The 22,019-nt window shown below is 34.4% G+C and overlaps 1 protein-coding gene across 8 annotated transcripts in view; it reads left to right on the plus strand.

Moving 5' to 3' along the window:
* The window catches only part of KCNH7 (potassium voltage-gated channel subfamily H member 7), a 224,575-nt gene that overhangs the window by 78,340 nt on the left and 124,216 nt on the right, over positions 1-22,019 (plus strand). The window lies entirely within an intron of this gene.

The raw sequence follows: 22,019 nt of genomic DNA on the forward strand, positions 1-22,019 counted from the left end.
TCCTGGTGCTATCCTGTGTGATATGTGTTAACATACCAATAGTTTAAGATCTAAAAAAACTCTTCATACTGACTTCCCCATTCTGGACCATCTGTTGTCCTCAAATCACATATGTAGTTTAGTTTTTCCTCCAGCTCTACATTTGTTTCCACAGACAACTTGGGCACCAAATTCAGAAGCAAGTGAGAGGATACAAGATACCCAAGTAGTTGATTTCTGTTGAAATAGCTATATGTTAGTATTTTGCCAATGATGCAGACAAAATTCTTAGTCAGAATGAAAATCAGATTTTAATTCACTTGGCCAGTGCACCAAGTCCAGTTTCAAATACAGCACACTGTTGAAATACTACTAATTTTTTATGCTGTATAATGCTATTAACACTGACTTAAGGAAAATATTTTTAAGTACTATAGAGATAAATTATGAAATCATGCATCAGAATTGTGCTTATACTCCCACAACATTGCAATCCTTATATACACAACAGCAGTGCGTAGGTAAAAGCACAGTCATTATACATGGTGTAACCTTTTCTGAGTTTAGAAATATAGATTAGCAAGTTAAGAAAAAAAAAAAAGAGCAAGCACAGCAGTTTCCTCTTTCATTGATTCACTGTCATTACTGTGTCAGGTTCTTTGTTTTTCAAGACTGCCTTTTTCCAGCAAAGTGAAACGTCAAATCACTCAAACCATGAGAAATAATCAGAAAGCACTACATTAACTTTAGAGCCCTGAATCAATTTATAGTAGAAAGCAAGAAAAAGAATCAACCTGTTCCCTCTTCCAATGTAAATAACATGACAGATTTTGACCTCAATTATATCGCTAAAACAAAGGGTAAATTCTGCTAGTGTTCTACACCACCAGTGATGTGTCACTTTCTCAGAACTGAGAAGACAATGCAAACACATTTTGCTCCTGCTTTAATCAAGCATATTAAAGAGTAAGGTCATCTTCATGATTTGATTAGTAGCAATAATCCAAGACTAAAGCATTTTTTTGCACTTTATTGCTCACAATTTTTCTGTGAGAGAAGTGCCTTGATGTTTTTTTATAGAACATTATATATTGTTCTCTAAGCAGTTAGGTACCCATAGTAGATATAGACGACATACCACTCACGTCTGCGGCATAGTAGTAAGAAGCTAGATTATTAGAAACTATTTCTCCACCAGAGAAGACATGTTCAGCAATATACTTGACACCACCCAACGTTTTTTCTTTTCTAAATTAGTTCATCCACACTGTTAAAATTAAGTTGCTAGGACAAAAAGGAGAAAAAGAACATAATTCTCCATTAAGGGAAAAATCTTTTCATGATTTAAGGAATTTTCCCTCATAAAGTAAGCAACAATAATAGTGACCACACAGGCATTGTTTCTCACCTGAAGTATGTGAAACTAATTTTAGCAGATTTTGGAGCAAGTGCTTTCTTCCATTAATTGACATCTCTCCAGAAAAAGTAAAAAAACACCCACCCAACTAATCAAGTAACCTAAAATGCTCAAATCCCCAATTTTTAATTTAAGACTCGTGTAGCACGAAAATGTCACTGATATAAAAGACAATAAAGAGAAATCTTCTCTCTGAGAAGACCATATCAAAGCAGTAAACTACAATCCCATCTCCCATTTCTTCTCAGATTTCACCTTACTTTTTGCTGGTCAGTTGCCTTTAAAGGCAAGCGATATTGTTTCTTGTGATGAATTTGTCTGTTTCATAAGGCAAATCACTTCTTGAACTCCTGTTTTGCCCATGTCTCACAACTCAAGGCTTTCCAGCAAGTAACAAAACAAAGGAGGCATCACAAAACAAACAAACAAACAAAACAAAAAAAAACAGCAACAACAACAAAGCACCACAAAACAAAACAAACAAACATCTTTTCTCTCCTGAGCTTTCTTAAAAACTCAAGGAATATCTCTCTGGGCTTCTCATGAGCTTGGCCACCCATCTTTGCCAACAGGAATCCATTATTTAAATGGAAAAACTAGAGAAAAGTAAACAGATCATAAGTGAAGGAGACAAACTGTCACTTAATTTCAGTATCAAATACATGGATAAAACTTTGTGGAATTTTACATTCCAACTATTTCTTGTACTAAAAACATGACACTTGGGGATGTCTGAGACACATCTCAGCTGAAGTTCATTCAAAGAAAACAAAACCTCACAAAAACTTAAAAGGCAAATACTCTAAAGCAAGCTGTTTTGCTTTGCCCTTTGAAAACAGTTACTTCTTATTTTTCAATTTGAAACCACCAGAACCATTAGGTGTACCTCCTCCAGTAAACATCATTATTGAGATTGATTTCATTAATAATTTTGAGACATTTCTTTGTATGATGTTACATGCAACAGACATGATATTTTTATATGTATACAAACATAAAAGATAAACTCAACAGACAATGCACTTAATAATTGCTGAACTCAGTAAAAAGACAGTGATCATATCTCAGCAAGATTTCAAACAGATTTGAAGTCTAAAAAATTTCACCTTCCCTTTGGGTAAGAAGTAGCTTTCACAGGTAGTCAGTGCTTTTTAACGGAATTCCATTCAAAGAGTGGTTTACCAGGAAAGTTACATAAAATAGTAAAGCTCTATGGGCACATGTAGGAAGTGTTGAAGAGAGATCCCTCTCTTTTACATATTTACAAACTCAAGGCCAACAACTTGCCAGTTATGAACATGTTTTCTAAAGGAACTAGCAGTTTGGGACTCTTCCATGCTTTCAATGCTGAATTTTAAAAACCCAAAAGCTCATTAAATCCCACAAGGTAATAAGTATTTACCTCATGAACATCCTTCACCAAGATACTCAAAATGTATTGTTTATAATAATTAGTTTCTGTATAAATTTGAAGTTATTAATTACAAGACATTTTCCAGTAAGAGATTAGGTGTCTTTGATATAAATGCTCATTTTTTTTTCATCTCAAATCATAGTCCTTGCTAGGTAGGCATATAGAAATTATCACCCAGTGATGACTGAAATGCATCAAGAATATAAAGAATAAAGAACTCTGAATTTCAAATGACACAGAAAAATAACGAGGCTGACCGGACATTTTTTCCACATTTACTTAACTTCAGAAACAGGGCAGTTTTCAGGGATTTATTCAGGGCTTTCAGTTTCTTTAGTCTTTTTCTTCCTGTATGTGTTTGGATAAGTATAGGGACATATTAATATGGACATTATAAATGTCCAATTGTTTCAACTGCAGTACACACATTCACTTGTATTTTGTTTGCTTTTTCATTTCCTTGAGCATTCATTTTACATTATTTTCTTGTTCTCATAATCTATTTTGATTTTCTTTAACATAGATATCAATTCTGATGCTGGACGTTCTGCTTTGTTCAATGGACTCTCTGAAATATATGCATAAAATGTTCTTTTAATTTGCTGATTCATTTTTTTTATTCTGGCAAATACTCTTCAAGATTTTCCAAATTGTGCAAATAATTTGCCACTTAACAGTAGAACTGCAGAATCTGATCTTTTCTCATATTCCTAAAGAGCAAAGGAATCATTCTTCCTAGTCAAAACTGCCTTTCATTTATTAGAAACTGAAATTGTGATTTGCACTCAGAGACACGACACTAAAGAATTGTAGGAGAATAAAATGAGAGTTAAATTCCAGCTTAATGAATCATTTAGAAACAATACATCTTTCCCAAATAATCAGCAATCTTCACTGTCAAAACATAACTTTGCAAGGCTTTTTCTCTGACATTGTTTAAAATGAGACAAAAATCATATCATCTCCTTTTCTGGGTCTTTTGAAAATGCCTCATTTTAAAGAGAGAAAATAAGTCATTCACACTTTTCTCTTCCATAAGTGCTTGGAGAAGTAAAAATGAAAAGTAGGGACCGAGCATGTTGCTTGGCAGTAGCATTCACTAAGCTTTGCTCGGTGGCCACTCTCCTGTTTTCACTTGGTATATGCACAATTTGATACAAAGGTGTGGACTGGATCTTCATCTTCAGTATTAATCAAAACAAATTGCATTAAAAGTACAATAAAGAGCGTCCCCTTATGATCAATATACCTTATTTTCTCCAAAAGAAAATATAGCCTGTTGGGACAAGTTTAGAATTCAGCTCTTCTTTGTAAGCAATTAAGTTAACCAAGGTACTGCAGATAACAAAGGTTATTATTTTTAACAGAACCTGGTGAACTAAGTTTCACAGGCTGATGGACACAAATTAAAGTTAGAATATGTTAAAAGAGTTCAGATTAAGACAGTGAAAAATAATTTTCCTTGAGCCATTGCTCTTACTCTGTTTTCCTTTATGTGACAGCTCTGTTTACTTGGTAGTGATGGTATCTTTCTTCTGCAGTGGCTAGGGTGCACTGTTTTCCTCACTGTCCATAGTAAAAACACATAAAAGAACCAATTCAGGCTTTTTTCCAAGACAGACTTGACTCAAAGAAGCCTGAATGGGACATAAATCCAGAACAGGAGATCAGATTTGACAGATGACAATCATGCTCTGCTAAGTGGCACTAATGTACTAACAACAGGGAATGTATAAAATGATGAAATGGGAGAATCAGCGGGATAATTTGCACCAAGTCAAATTAGCCGAAATGCTCCCACTGACTTGAGAGGTGACTGTGACTGGTCATGAAATACGTGATATATGTCATATTCCATCTTATCGATGAGACGTGAGATAAAGACAAACCAGATGTTTTTGAGGTCCATTCAGCTACAATCCTTCATTGGTATTAAGCAGTACCCCAAATGATGGTGTTGCAATGCTGTTGCTGTGATGAAATTGAACAGTGGTTTTATGATAAATCTGTACTGATGAACACTAGAAAGGATTCTATTACTAAATATAAGTTTCCCCACTGGCACAACAGGGATTTGAGTTTTGGGGCTGAAGATGTAAAAACACAGATCTCTGCCACATCAATTAATCACAACTAGAGGATAAGCTGGAGCAATTCATTATATTGCCCATATATCAGAAACTTCAATGTGCTCTGAGCTCATTCCACATGAAAATTGAAAACCATCTGAAGATTACATTGGAATTCTTCAAAAAGACATAGGCACTATAGTGTCTACCTATCAGTCTAGACAGTTCAGACAGAAATATTTGATTAACAGAGTGCAATCTTAAAATGAAAGTCCTGCACAGGTTGCTTCCAGCTGAAAAGACTGTCAATGTGTCTAGTAAAAATTTGCAAATACAGCTTTATGGTGATCCTCTCCATCAATCTCCACAGACATTTTCTTTGCAACAACACAGATAGCTCAAAAGGTTCTGCAGTCACAGGATTTCCAAATATCTGAAATATCTGTCATAGGATCATTTAACCCCTTAGCCCAGCAAATGAGAACAAAGTACATGGAGTTCTGCAGGCCGAGAGTTAATGTAGAAGCAGAACTGTGTTCTTTTCCTCATCCTAACTGAAGCTATGCCTAGCTCTAGTCAATGTAGCCAGTGCCACTGTTTTCTACTAGTTTCAGCCCATTTCTGGTTTAAGAGAGAGGGGAAAGAAAGACCACCAATGAAAGATACGTATTGTCATAAGCGTATGTACAATATGTCTGAAAACGAACAGCAAACTGAACATTTCCGATCTATGGCTATTTCTCTAGACTGTCTCTTAAAACTTCATTCCCAAATAGCAACTGTCTCAGTAGTATTAGTGACCTTTGGCAACAGCATTTCTGTCTTTTGGGGTTATATTGATTTTCTCTGGCTTCCATGTAGTGATTTGGTATCTTATTGAACCAGAGCAACAAAGTGGGCAGTATCACTAACAGCAGGGGACTGAGAGATTTTTTTAGGCCAACAAGCTAGAACATGAGGTGGTACAGGCTCCAGTGAAAAAAACATCCATGCTACTCTCTATACTTCTAGAGGACTGACTTTGGCATTTGATTTGTCTGAAGATTTGTTTGTTAGCCAACAACACTGTTTGGCCTGCTTGTCTTCAAGTGTGTATCAGAGCTCCAAGGGCTCTTCAGTTTACAAAAATCCAAACAGGTGTTTGTAGAGTGCATTAACATATTAACACGTGAAGAGCACAGAATGTATGGGAAACCTCACACCATAGTTTGCTTTCTAACTGTTGAAACATTTAGGGAATTCTTAGGGATCTCTTTGATACAGGGACCATGTACATCCTATCATAATTATTTTTATTTTTATGGAGATTAGTGTATGTTCATTTTCCCCAAGAAATACAGTAATTATGACAGCAGTAAATGTTTGGAATCCTTGCAAGTATTTACTCTCAGAGTGAAATTCTACTTTATTGCTATTTAAAACTCTGTGCAATATACCAGCTTGCTAAAGGCTTGAAATGAATTGCTTTGAATATCATCCTATGGAGAAGACTCTACAGCCATACAGCCTAGTGTCTCAACCTGCCTGATTTTAATCCTGCTGATGTCTGTTACTTAGTAATTACAAATTAAACTGGTCTAAATCTGAAGGCTTCCACTGCCTTCATATGGCCTGCACTGATGCTTCCAAAGAGAATACTGTTCCCTAAGTATTATTTGAAAGTTCTTTTATTATTATGTTAAAAGAAATCAAGGCTGTTTTGTAGACTATTTGTGAGAAAACTTTCTAACTTTGCAGTGTTATAAAGAACATCATGAGTCATGGGCAAATCACAGCCATGAGATAACTCCCCTAGATTCTTACAAAAACTGCAGGCAATGGGTTCAGTCCTAGAGTACCCCTTCTTCCTTTCAAAGGTATTTACAGTTCCTAGCTACACAGCTATGTTAGCTGACTGCACTAAGGGTAATGGGTATGTACAATATTCAAAAGACTGTACTGCAAAATAAAAAAAGTAAAATTTAGAAACAGAATGACTAGCCTCTGTGAGAAAATAAGACAGGACAATATAAGGACTCTTTCAAAGAATAACTTATTCCAAGTAAAAATTCCTAGGTATGTATTCCAGTTCAGGGTAAATTTTTTGTCCATACCTTTACTTATCATATACGGCTCAGTTCTGATGCTCTTGTATAAAGCCAACTAAATGAAGACAGGCAGAAAGAAAAGCACATAGTACCTGAGGATTACACAAAAAACACCTGAAGACTTTATTTCAGTGTTAATAATCTCCTTCCAATTAGGCAGTAAAATTACTGTAACTCCCAATATCAGAGACTGCAATAGTTATAAATGCCCAGTTTCACACTTTTTACTAAGTTGCGCTTCCGTCAGATGTCTGCCTGAGGATTTAAGTATTTACTGCTCTCTACTAACTATTTTGAAACTCTTCTTGAGAAATTTAATGCAGTTTTCTAGTCTTTCAACACCAGTTCATTCCTGAAAAGCACGAACAAGTACCTGACATGGAATTTTAGTGAGGCACTCCAGGAAATCCCGAGAGCACAAAAGGGATATAATACCTCTTATTTCCAAATCTGCTCATGCATAACAAGGGTTAGTACACACTTCCTCAGAGTATATTTGTCTTCAGTAAGGCAAGAAAGGAAATGACTCCAGTGAATTTATTTAATAATTGATAGTGGAAATAGACTCTAATGAAATTTCCATCATCCAGAAACATGAACTCTATATATACTGCCATTCATTTCTCTGCTAATACCTGGCTTGGAAGCTTCCTTCAGGTCCCTACTTTGATACAAACAGCCAATCTGCTCTTTCTTTGATAAAGCCCTGCAAATCCCAAGGGAAGCAAAGAAGCCAAGGCTGTATGCATAGGGGCTGTATACCTCCACAACAGCACACAGAATAAGCAGGTAGGGAAGCACCATTACAGATGAGTCCTGCTATGGAAGAAAAATCAGAATGTACCAGTCTATATTTATCTTTTTCTTCGCAAATCCTTAAAGGGCTGCTGCTAGCAAAGGTCTTAGAAACCCTCCTAATAAGCATAGAACCTAGGTCTTACTCCTATCCAAACTTCCCACAACCCTTTTACTCCCTACTATTTAAACTCTTTGGGGCTAGAAAATGAATATATAAAGACAGAAACTCCCAACGCATGAGAGCAAATTGATTTCTCTGTAGTGCCCATCCTTTATTCTTTCTATATCAAATGGGAAGTCTCATGTAGCTGTTGAGCCTTCTTAAATTCAAACAGGCACTGTATGAGTATTAAACACTACAGTTTCATATACCTTATGTAATTTACCTTGAATAAAAATGCATGTATCACATAAATGCCATGAGGAAGTTGAAAAAGATATGCTTCTAATTGTAAACAGTCAAGTGTTTGGGATAATAGCAATAATTGATACTGGGCTGCTTAATGAAATACACGAATCATTGCTTTTGAATCTCTTATTGGACTGCAGATAAAACTGGGTTATTCTCACTTCTTCTATGGGTGTAAGAGCAGATAATGAGATTTGATTGCAACTTTAATAAAATAGCATATATTTTTGTAACCATTATAACCATTTCTCTTCTCAATCAGACATTTCGTATCTCAAAATTCCATTAGCATCCCATCTTTCTAGAAATAAGTTAATTGAGAAGTACAAATGAGAAAAACAAATCTGTTGTTTCCTAATAAAGTATGTTTCATCTAATTTCAGGCTTCAAGCATGTCACCCTCTTACTACATATACAGATTTTTTTCATAGATTTCAGTAGGATTAATAGTATGCAGGTGCCTCTAGAAACAGACCTTTTAAAGCAGTCACATCAAATACTTCCAGAAGACTTAGTCTAATGATAACTTTTGTAACAGCTTTGTCATACAAAAAGTAATTTTATATGGTTTACAACAGTGCAGCTGTGACTACAGATACACAATTTATGGTGAATATTGTATTCCATATCAGCAGGTGTTCAGTCCAAGCTTTTTACACCTCTTTAGTCACAGAGATCTCAGAGCTCCGTTTAATTTTCCATGACAGTGAAGCTCTTCCATGGCTGACTACACAAGGTTGCTACTGAGATAATTCTTCACCTGTTACCCTGGGTAATCAATAGTCTACTCTAATATTTATACTAAGTCAAACACCTCAGTCTGTTATTGTAGCTGTTATATTACTTGTATGTCAACAACATGTATGTGTGCATGTACAAATGTCATAAAAAATACTTTCAACAACTTCTGATCAATCAGTCCATTTAAATACTTTATATACCAAAATAGTCAGGTGTTTTTTTTTCCAATATCTCTTATTGCTTTGTTTGAGGCACTTCTAGGAGCTCCTAACTTCAGAAAGCACTAGAAGACATGAACATTTCTTAACCTAGAATTAGGAACCCTGTAGAAGCATTCCAAGTGCAAAATACTCCCTACAGCACGTGCATCTATTGCAGTACTGAAATGCAACCCATTCCTACCAACTTGGTAGCAAGCATCTCGAGGTTGGAAGTAAAGCGAGTAAATTGGAAATGTCAGCATTATAAGCAAAAAAAGGAAAATAATTACCTTAACAGTGCTTAAAAGAAAAACTACAGCTAAAACCAAAGGAACTCAATAGCCTCCACATATTCATAAAACTCTTCATAGATTTGTTTGTTTTTTTCTTTCTTAAGGTGAATAGAAGTTTACTAAGTCTGGGTCCTTTCAGATCAGGGACACAAACGTAAATTTGAAATACAATTTCATATAGTATATTAGCATGAATAAAAGTAATTTTTCCTTCCTTGAATGGTGCACTAAATAACACACTATCTAGCAAACACTACAGAAGTAGTAGCACAGCTATCCTTCTTTTTAACATCATACGTTGGAAAAGAAACAAGTGGTCTAATTTGGTAATTGAAATGACAAATCAAATATAAGTGCATCTGATACAATGTTAATAGTAGGTGGAATATTTATTCAATTTCTGACTTCATATAAAGCACGATAGTGTGGTTTTTTTCCTTTGAAAAGTACTCATATTCATATAGTATAGTTACAATATTTTCACCAATATTGGGAAAAACTTAATTGGAATTTCTCATTTTTAGCCTGTCAGAAAAGCAGCAATTGTTTAAAAATGTTTGAAAACAGAAATACCCTGGTACCAGTTCCTTTCCATTTTTCATTTTCCAAATCTTTAATAAATGATGTTAGTTTAGGTTAGTAAAAATATTTTACTTTTACATATGCTTGAAAATGATGTTTCATTGTGTCTAAGAAAGGACTGGCTTTACATGGCCTTGTTCAATTTACTTTGCACAAGGTTCCTCTGATTTGAGAAGTAGTTGAAGACTAAACTTCCTTAATCAAAAATGGTGAATGTCTAAAAGGACAATTTTGTAGACTCTTGACTGAAATCTCTTTTAACATGAAAACTCTAGTCTAGTTGAAATTTCTTCTTGAGATTGATGCATCAAGAACATCTGTCCTTCATTTGTAATTCCTGGCTGCTTCTAGAGGATAAAGCTTTTCCCATCTTGCTCCACTTTCCTACCCATTTCAATTATATGAATCTTGTATACCTAAGACTCATACTTTCTGTGAGATTTGGTTGAAATTGGCCAATGGATTAAGAAGAAAGATATTCAGGAGGGTACATGGCAATGTTGTATAATGATGGCAATGTTGTACAAATGATGGCAATGTTGTATAAACTATGCTTCTTTGACAAATCAGGATAAAGTATGGAGTACTTAGAGTTCACAAAAACTGCCAGTGTGGACAATAATATCTACAATATGATCAGAGCACTTATCAACACTCTGAATGAATACATTTCAGAATAAACTTGCCATTTGCCATATTTATTGGCATGTACACCAGCAACTGCTCTGGTTAGAGTTGCACTTTTACACTGCCCTTTGAAAAGTAATCTGAGAAACATATATTTGTAGAATACAAATTTGTAAGATACTTCTCTGCAAAAGTGGAGGAGCAAGGTTCTACCAAAACCAGTGAAAATGGTTTTAGGTACTGGATCACTTTTCCTTGGACACATCCATTTTAAATAATTTGAAACAGGGAAGCAGCAGAAGGAAATCGGAAGACAAATAAAATACAGCAAATCAAGTGCAAATTGAAGTGTTTTCTCATTCATTTTCAATGAATGTATGAGAATTATCCTGTAGATAGTGGAAAATAAACTTCAGGACACACAGTGTAAAAAATTAATTTTAACCATATGCAAATATATTTCGGAGTGACTGAGTCTTTTCTGCATAGCTAAGAGGTAAGGAAACGCCAGCCAGAAGCAAAGTCCTGTCCTATACTATCCCTGCTAAATGGAGAACTTTCTTAAGAGGAGCCCAGCTGGTACAAACTAGACTAGCTCCGTTGATATTAATGGCATTATAATGATTTACTTATCAACAGATCCGTATTTGAAAATGAAGTCAAAGAATCTCTTTTGATAGGAATAAGCATGATTGGATAGTTCAGTACTTCCAGATCACACAGATGAAACTATACTTCTGCAGAGGCTCTGAGATTCTGTGTACAGTGTAATGGGAGTAAGGAATTAAAGACAGTGCAGAACAGAGTGACTGAGGTAACATAATTCAGGTCGGTGCATATCCACCTCTGTGTAGCTAGATCATGTCTCATAGCACGACAGCTGAGCTGTGAATGTTACTGCACAGAGGGGCAATGCTGCAGACTCTTTCCTTTTGTTGGTAAAGCCAGAGAAGTCCATACGCTTCTGAAATCCTGCAGCATGGGAAGGGCTCTTCAGTCTTGGGGACAAAACAGAACCCACAATGGAAATGGAATGGGCCAAGCATTCAGTAGTTCATAAAAACAGACATATTCACCCCTTTTATCCAAAACAATAGCTAAATGGGATTATAATTGTAAATATACCTTGCAGTTAAAAGGCCTGAAAGAATGAATGGGAAAGACTCCACTCCAAACCCCTTCCCCCCCCATCCCCCCCCGCCATCCCCCCCAAAAAAAGGGTAGATACACTTTCCTTAAAACAACAACAACAAATACTTTTATAATAGAAACAGTAAGAAAAGTCCTGGTGATAACTCACAGTTCACGCTAACAATATAATGGCAAAGAAAACTGCTGAGCAGGGAACCAATTCAGGAGCTATTTGGTTGTATCTCATTAGATCAGGAAAGGTGTTGCTATAAATAAAGCATCAGATCAATATAGATGTATCTCAATGCTATCCAAAAAAAGTGTGACTCATTTAGCTACTTGAATGGGCTCATAGAAACTAGAGTTAGCAGTTTCAGAACTGAATATTCAGGAAAAACTAAAGATCTATTAAGTGACAGTAGAATCTACAGAAATTTGAGTTTATCAGGGACAGAAAGTACAGTTCTGTGTGTAGCACTGAGCCTAATGTCGCCACTGAAACCAACATCTTGTATGACTTTGGAAACTGCTCAGACTAAAAATATGAAAGAAATTGTAGGAATTTAAGGGATCAATTTTCACCTAATTTCAGTATGATTTTACTGCCTAACTCCTTTAAACGTTGAGGAAACAAACAAAAAACAAACAACAAAAAAAAAACCTAAATAATTTCCTAATTGAAAGCTGAGAATAATGATATTTAAGCAGAAATGGTGTTTCAGTTAATATTCACACTGTTTTTTGGATTCTGTTTGTTTGTGTTGTTATGATGAATGTGGCAGAAGAACAGGAGAGACTACCAATGCTTGGCATTATTATTCTAGAGACAGAGAAGAAAAACGGTATCTACAAGACTCATTTTTGCTATTGTTCCAATGAAAATTTTGAATGCTTATTGAATTTGTATTTCTTTTTAAATTGCAAGAGGTTATGGCATTATTTCCATTGTGTAATCTGATAATCTGACACCAAGCTGAAGGTGTTAGAGCTATAGATGTTCTGACAGCCTTCTAGTCATTATTTAGTACAAATATTGTAATTTTGTCTTTTAAAATAACAAATCGATAGTATAGGAGAAGATAAATTGGTAAGAAGATTTCAGAAGTAAAATCTAGGAGAGGATTTTTTCCATTGACATTTTCAGATATTATAAGAGATAATGCTGTAAAAATTCAGAGATTTAGTTATATATGGTAGCAACAACTAGTGGTGATGAAAATAAATGACAATGAATGACCTTGAGAATATTCCACCCACACTTCTCTTTGTTGGAGCTTTTTTCTATACGTTTTGTAATATAATGTGCAATCAAATAATGAACAGGGGCTTACATATGAATCGTTACTATGCACAAAAAAGATTGTTATGTAAAAAGCTATTGGAACAAATATGTGTACACCACAATATAAGCTATAAATGCATGCTGTGGAAAAGTTGAAAGGGTTAGCCCTTGAGGGGGATAAAGTCCCCCTCAAAACTTCAATAATGATAACATTTTTACTATTATAACTGTTACTAAGAACTGGCACAAAAAGAAGGCTTCTGTAGTATGTCTCTTTGTGAGAGTAGAACAGAACTTGAGATAAAAGACCAAAACATGGTAAAACACATTTTAACAGAAGACTATACAAGATCTGAAGTATTAATGGCTACAAAGAAAAGTAAGACAGTATGTGGAAAGAAATTGAATTAGAATGAACTAGCTTTGATCTAACAGACTGTTTTAATGTGAGTGGCTGATGACTTCCTTAAGTGGAAAAAAGCATTGTCTAGTACCTACATTTAAATAAGCAGATTTGTCATGTACCTGGTCAGAATAAATTGAGGTAAGATTAGCATTGAAATTTAATATAGAATTTCACATTGTACAAAACAGCTGGTTGACAAAACAAGATTTTCGTGACAGAAAATGCAATTTACAATTGAACACACCAAAAACGATTTTGCAAAGATATCCTCATACCCTTGAAACAAGATATGTTCAGCATAATCCTGGTTCATCTACTCTGTTACTATGGAAACAAGCAAAAAAGTTAACTTATCAATCTATAAAGCTGTGAACTAGAGATCATATCCTGGTTCTGGAGTGATAGACTCTAAACAAAGCAGAGCCACTTGAGTTCTTATGAATGTAACTGGAAGCAAGTCAGAGAGCCTTTTAGGGAGAATTGCATCAGGAGAGGAATACAGCCCATTGGTTAGTATAGTAATATAGAGCAAGTTCAGTTGTCAAGGTTCTAATTTGGTTTATCATCCTGCCACAAATTCCAGCCTAGGAAATTTCATATTTTATTTTCAGCTATGAATGTGTTTAGAAATAGCATTAAGATTAAAGAGCTAATACTTGGGGAAAAAAAAATAAAAATAAAAATAATGAACAATCTACTGTTTTATGTTGTTCTTATAAAAAAAAAATAACAGCGGATAAATCAAAAGTTTAAAATGAATCCTTTTATTTTAGTCAAATAATTTTAAATTAAAGAGTTAAATAGGTAAAAATTCCAAATAGTTTGAAAGTACGTGCATGTATTTTTAATAAATCTCATTGAAATCAATTATACACTCCTAGAGCTAATCCTCTCTTTATGTCCCGAACAAGGATAATTTCCTGATCTAAGATTCTGTTGAACAAGCACTAGGCTCATCACTGAAAACAACCATTTCCTAGCATTTCTTATAAACTGTCATATTAGAACAAGTATGGCTAGCCCTTTGTAAGCACTGTTTTTAACATCTGGTCTGTTAGCAATATAAGCATTAACACAGGTTTTGCACTCAAAGCAATTTGTTAGTTTAGTTCCTAATGCTCTTTTACATGCCATCTTCTAATACATTGTCATAACTGACCATATTTGCACTCAGAAATACACAGTTTTCACTAAAAGTCAATGAAATGCAGTTTGTAAAGTAGCAATTAATGTAATTTCTTTAACTTTCAGAGTTGTTTTGGATTGTTTTTGCATTTTCTTTATGTTAGTAAAGACTCTTAATTGTAGTAGGTACATTGGGAAATGCTAGTATAACATACATCAATTTCTATAGCCCTGAATTCTAGTTTTCTGTTATGAAACATATGGGCATCTGTTATGCATAAGGTGCAAATATCTCCTTACAGGACATACAGCATTCAGTAGTCTCTCAGTATTTTTTTCCATAAACTTCGGAGGAATAATGCAACCTTAACAAACACTTGTACCTAAGCATTCTTCCCAGTCACACACAGTAAGGCAGATGATTAAAACTCTTATAACTTTTCCCATTCCTAGGTAAACATCACAGTTGGTTGTACAGTGTTATATCAGAGAGTAAGAATCACACTTTCATTTTATAAACATTGAGACTTAACTCGCAGGCTTATCACAGAACATCCAATATTAAAATGAGTAAATGCAGTAAATCAAAATGTGCCTGCAGAAAATATCTACTATTTTTAAGATGTCCCACTTGAAGGCTGCAAGCCATAAAAGATTTTTAATATTAATCAAATCACACCATGTGCATTGGCAATTTAGATCTCATATCAAAATTAAGCAAATTGAAATCACAAATTTTACAACAATCAGACAGTAGTTAACTATTTTATGCTCCCTGTTTTAGGAGTAAACCGAAATACATTTTAATAGTATTATCTACCTATACTTAACAAAATGGAGACTCACCCCTGTCATTCGTGGAGCTTGACTAACACTGCATTCAGTATGTGTCCATGGCCCAGCATTTCATCAGAAGCAGGAGTGTCTGCAATAAGCTGAAACAGGGCCCAGATTTCAAGGGTAATATCTATTTCTGAAAAAAAAGGTAAAATTATTGTGTTAATATCAGCATCTGAAAGTGATAGGTATCTTTTGATATAGATATTTCTGAAAGAAATAAGATTTAAAAGCTAACTTCCAACAAGAAGCAGGCAACATTTGCTTTATATGCTGTCCGCATAGAGCCTAATCACAATAAAATTTTTATTTTAATTTCAAACTGTTTGTGTTACATGAATTTCATTTTATATTAATTCTGTTAATAAATTAAAATTGTATTATGAATTATGAATTGGAATGGGAAGATATCGAGCCAAAATCAGCAAGATTATACTGGAAAATCTTTAAATTCCTCTGTGCAAACAACATTATGATAAATGTTTTTATTATTGTCCTAACCAAATTCTGTGGCATTCCAAAATAATATCTTTTATTTGTAAATTAAGTAATTATTGTTTTAATTTAAAAAATAAAAGTTCAGATTCCCCATTTGATGTGTAAAAGGTATTTTAAATGCATAAGTACACATAATGCAAATTATGAAGGAATCAAAACAAAGATTCACAGTTTTTGCCCTGAAAATCTTGAAAATGATTTTTAAAATAATTTGTCGATTTATTTGCCTCAACCATTTAATGTGGCAGAGTATTTTATCATACTACATGAATCAGCAATCATTTGCACAGAACTAATATCTGGCTAAGTAGTTAAGCATGCTAAATATGTGGGATTTGTGTTTATTACTTATACTTTATAACCTTAGAAGGGTGATCACAAGATTCAGATTTCATATTTATTCTTCAAAGAGAGTGGTTATGCAGAAGTAATATTCAAACATAAATGAAATCACGAGTAGGCTTTTTACTTCCTAGTAGTAAGCAAACTGGCTTTATGCACAAGTAATGTTTGGAAAATATATATTCTCCAAATAATTGCATCCATATAAGCCAGTGGTGATATCTGGTTTCAAATAAGAACGTTTAATATTCATTGTTCATTAATCTTTATTTGCTGTTTGATTCATTAATCTATAAAGCTAATGGTTACCTTCATCTGAGCAGGAAGGGGAAAAAGTAATACCATAACAACATCATTCAATCCTAATAACAATTACTTGATAGATGAAACAAGTAGTTCATCATCTATTAATATATAGATATTTTGTTGATCAATCTCAGAACATTACATATCCATACTCCAAAAAAAAACAAAATTGAAATAAAATTAAAATTGGAAGTTTGTGTACTTTAAAAAAAAGGGGGGGAAGGAGTTGATTTTTAGACCAGCTCTGCAGTGAAAACTGAGATGTCAAGCTGAGAGCCTGAGAAAGAGGTTTCTATTTAATCTAGGTTATAGAAGCATAAAAAGGAAGCATTAAAAAAAATCATTGTGGGGGGGGGAGGGAGAAGCAAGACATTCTCTAATTTTTCAAATTTGTTTTGAATACATTAATTGGAATAGAATTTCCCTTGGTATTTTAAATCCCAACTAGTATAAACTACATTGCAAATACTTCTAAAAAGAAAAAAATATATATTTTGGTGGCTTCTATTTCAGATACTGGATGAAATCTAGCATCCAAAATGTTCATCTGAAAGTTTTTAAAATAGGTTTATATTTGTAAATCCTCTTTTATCTGCCCAATGAGCCTCCTATAGTTCATGCAAATAAAGAATGTAAGCAATACATTGGAAAAAAAGAAACCCAAATGACGCATTATCTACCTAAAATTTTTCTCACCCAAACTAGCCCACTCCTACTAAATATTTTTATCTTAGTTTCCCTGGTATTCATGTGTATAGTGCTGACCAGCTTCCATGAGTGTTTTGCTTATGAATTAACAGCAGAAGAGACCCCTGTGTGGAGACATGACTGACTGTACATAATAGTTCCGTAAGTAAAGATAAATTAGACAACTACATTGGTTTGGTGTTGTGATGCTCCATCTGTTCAGATCTGTTTATTTTGCTGAAAGCAAAAAGCAATTTCCACCAGCAAAAGCAGTGTAACTTTTAGAAACAAATTGAAAGGCCACAGTGGTAGGCAAAAGCAGTGGATTTACTACCTCTGCAGAACACATACCCAGACACCAAACTAATCCTCTCTTAAGCTTCTGATTTAGAAACACCATCTCTCATTGTTCGAACTTAAGTGTTTCTTTTTTTCTATTAGCTTTACATTCTTACTCAATAATAGCTTTTCTTCAACATTTCAGCATGACTGGAGAGACTTTTACAGCACATCTTCTTCATATGCATTTCCCCACTGGAGCTAAGGTCTCCCTGAATTCTAATAAGGACTTATTTCAGACTTTATTGATGTTATTTTCCATTATTTAGGATAACACGGGACAATGAAAAGTCTTCTTAGTGGTTGCCATGACAACATTTCAGTTACCAAACCTGAACATATGGCTGGAAGAAAAGGATGTTTCAGGGGAGTGCTGCACTGGTTACAGGAAGTCAAGCTAGCCTCGTAAGATAGCCTTATAAAACTCCTCCAACCAGTGGAGTGTCCCTAAGCCTGGGGGGACTTCAACCCTATTAAACAGTACAAAACCTTCTCCCATTTATTCTAGTTCAGAGATTACACCCAGACTATTTGCTACATACAAGAATGTATGTTGCTTCAGCTGTCTTCCAGGACAAATAGACTGAAGAGTCCAGTGCTAGCAATCTTTGAGAAGAGTTTGGCCAAAAAACATTTCAGGAATGTTTAATACAATTATTGTCCCAGATAACTTCATCTAAAGATACAAGCAAATCATGGTTTGCATGGAAAAGAAATACCGTGTATTAGACCAACTACTGTAGCTGGAAATAATGAGGTAAGGCTTTGATGCACAAAAACTCTTTCAGGATGAAACTGCGTCTTTTTTAAGTGTGGAGCAGGGGTCCTTGCCCTATGATTCACTAATCTATAACACTATGACTGTGCATTTCATATGACTTCAGAAAACGCTTCATAGTTATAACTTTCTTACATTATAAGTATAGCAGCTGTCATTTGGACTGCTACAGCAAGGCTGAACAGGGGATTTATTACAACAGGAACTCTAAAGCTTCAAATAAAAGGTTTGTTTTTAGCCAAGAATTGTAGCAGATTTGTATCTTCAGCGATTCAGACATCTAACACCGATCAACTAGTTATATAAGCTTATCTTTATGTAGAGGATTTGATGATTTAATGTGTGGGTGAAAGGGGATCTGAAGTTGAATTTCCCCAAAAGACAGTGCTCTTATGAAAACATTATATCCAATCTTTAAATGTTTATCAAATGAATATAAATACATTTTCTTTTTCACTCATTAATGCTAAGTTATCTTCTAACTGATGATCAGCACTTACAATTCCCAGCAAGGATGCTGTCAAAAAATATGTTTAGCATGTGGGGACTTGGCGTTTTAGTAGTGAAAACTCTGAAATATTACTGAATTAAATGATTGTCTTGCATTTTTTGTAATCATCCAACCTTCCTTTGTGATGGAATACCTAAATACACAGCACATTTCTGCAATCAGCATCACAATAAATCTTTCAAATAGCACACACCAAAGAATTTCTTGTAGGAAAATGTTTTCTGAGAATACAATTATTGGTTAATTTGAGCATTTTATGTTTTTTTGTTTTTTTTTTCTAATTTAAGAAAGAGCAGGCAGGAAGCACAATGTCATTTTTTGGTAGAAATAAAATGGAAAAAACATATTTTTGAAAAGTTTGGACCCCATTTGCCATAGTGAACATGAGCAATAGAACAAATCGTGGGGCATGTCTTACCTGCATAGAAAGAGACTAGCCGTGATGATGCAAGAGGCCCTTCCAAATCTGTTCTAAATGTATTTATCCTAGTTGAAAAGTCTTAATTACCTAACAGTACATTTAATTAGAAATATGATAAAATGATTAATTATCTACGTTAGTATATATATTTCTTTGTGCATAAGATGCTTTATCCTGTTGCTTTAATTTTCACTTTGCTTGAAGCAAATAGAAACTTATTATTTTTGAATGCAACATACTCAGTCTTTAGTTTAAAGTCAGCTGATGTCAATGGTACAGAGTTAATATGGAGCTCGTGTCCTGTTATTAAGTTATACTAGCCTATTGTAGAATATTATTGTGTTGAATTTCAGTGTCACAGAATCACAGAATCATCTAGGTTGGAAGAGACCTCCAAGATCACCGAGTCCAACCTCTGACCTAACACTAACAAGTTCTCCACTAAACCATATCACTAAGCTCTAAATCTAAGCATCTTTTAAAGACCTCCAAGGGATGGTGACTCACCTCCATATTATGTCTAAGAACTAAATGTATTGTGACATTTTTATTTCCAGCCATTAGACTACAGACAGGTCAGGTACAATGGATTATTCTTATTACTTAGGTAAAACAGAACCAAAGGTAGAAGGTCTCTGTTAGCATCCCAACCTAGTACATGCATGCGTGTGCCTGTGACAGTTGCCTATGCCTAATCTTCAACATAAAGCTGCATTTGTGTCGACAATGTACTTGATATAACTACAGTTAAATGAATTACTCATTTACAAAGAAATAATGGCATGTGATTATTAGCCAATGTTTAAGAAACCAGTGGGTAAAATTTTGAAAACTTTTCCCTGTGCAAAGACAATTCCAAAATTTGAAGAACAGGGGACCACACAGTTGGGTAGGATTGATAAGATTGGTACTTCCTTGCTTCCCAGGCACACAGCACTCCCTGTCCTGTCCTGTCCTGTCCTGTCCTGTCCTGTCCTGTCCTGTCCTGTCCTGTCCTCTCCTCTCCTCTCCTCTCCTCTCCTCTCCTCTCCCTCTTCTCTCCCTCTCTTCTCCCTCTCCTCTTCCTCTCCTCTCCCTCTCGTCTCCTCATTAGTCTTTAACTGTTGAGATTACCGGAAAACATTTTTTAATGTATCCTGACTAAATTATGTAGACATATCTCAGACATATCTTCCTAAATCCAAAGAAACTACAAAGCCGTAGACAAGGGAGTAAGCTACTCCCATTTTCTTCGGCAGATGCTGACCCAGAGGCCAGTGATGATAATTAAAAAGTCTATTTCACTGTTCATCCAAGTATGTGTAGCAAGAAAGAGAGAAAATATTGCAGAGAACTACGATAAAGAACTACACAAATGCTAAAGATCATCCTACATTAAAATAGATCCAGAGAACATCAGATGTGACAGCGTGAATATTGACTATTTTTATTCAATCATATTAAGCTAACTCAGCTAAGGCACTATGACTGAAAAATACATCCAATTCTGACTGTCAACACAAGAATACAGACAAGTCTATTGTGAGCATTAATTCTGAGTAGCTTTTTAATACCAGCTAGTACATCACACAGGCAGGAAAGAGGCATAATAGGTTTGTTTTCCTGAAGGACAAAGCAGGTTGCCAGATTTTGGGAAACAGTGCTGAATAAAAATGAACTAATAAAATTTAGCGTTTTTTACTGTGATTGCCTCTGATGGAGTAGAACTTTCATGTTCCAGAATAAAAATTCAAAGAATTTACACCATTTTCTATTGGGCAATATTGCCAAAAAGAGTTTGCATTTAAGTTATCACAAAGTACATACAGAGACAAGATTTGTCAAAACATTTTGAAATGTACAATGATGTCTTTAATGCATGTTAAAGAGATATTGAACTATGACAAATAGTTAAAAAAAACATGGGTTCTGTTTGATATGTTAAAATGACGCATACATATCTAAATGGATCCTTCTATTAAGCTGATTCTCAGCATGATTTTCACAACCAAATATAATGTAAAGAGCAGTTATAAAAACAAGTTTTAAAAATAACTAAAAGCCAAGACTTGTTAATAATAAAATCAGAATGCTGGGATTTAAAAGTATCTTATATTTTTTTCAGTCACAAAGATTCCCCATTTTAAAAGTTTTAAATGAAAAAAAAATAATTGCATTTTAAAGAGTTAATTTGGAAACTAATGGCATCATCTTTATCAATTATTTAACATTTCCCTATTCGTAGTGTTGTCTTCTTAGTGTGACAAGATGCAATAACCATATCGGAATGTCTTGTCATTTGCATCCACTTTTCAAGCATAATTACAAATACTGCTCTATGTCTATTTTAAAAGTGTGCACTTGGCATGTTTGACTATTTTTTTCATCCTCCTTTCTGGTTAGAAAGGTCACAGCTGTGTAATAGTGTCTTTTTGCAAGCATCAAGATAGAAACCAGTTGGAAGTTCTATAATTCTACATTTTCTTCAAGGACAAAGTACACCCAATTGCAAATTATTTCTTTCTGTGGTATAGATTTTAGACTGCTTATTACATACAAACAGTGAACCAATAATATTAATACATGACCTATCAGACTAAAGCTTATGTTTTCTATAATACTTGCAAGAAAATTATAAGTCTATAAGAGATCAGAGTCCTCCAGGATATCATTTGAATTTTTCAGTGGAAAAAGTAGAAAAAGAAAATCTGACTCAAGACTGATTTGCATATGAAAACTAATGATCAGAGTAGGAATATAT

The sequence above is a fragment of the Anser brachyrhynchus genome, assembly GCF_964034855.1.
Source record: "Anser brachyrhynchus genome assembly, chromosome: 7".
NCBI lineage: Eukaryota > Metazoa > Chordata > Aves > Anseriformes > Anatidae > Anser > Anser brachyrhynchus.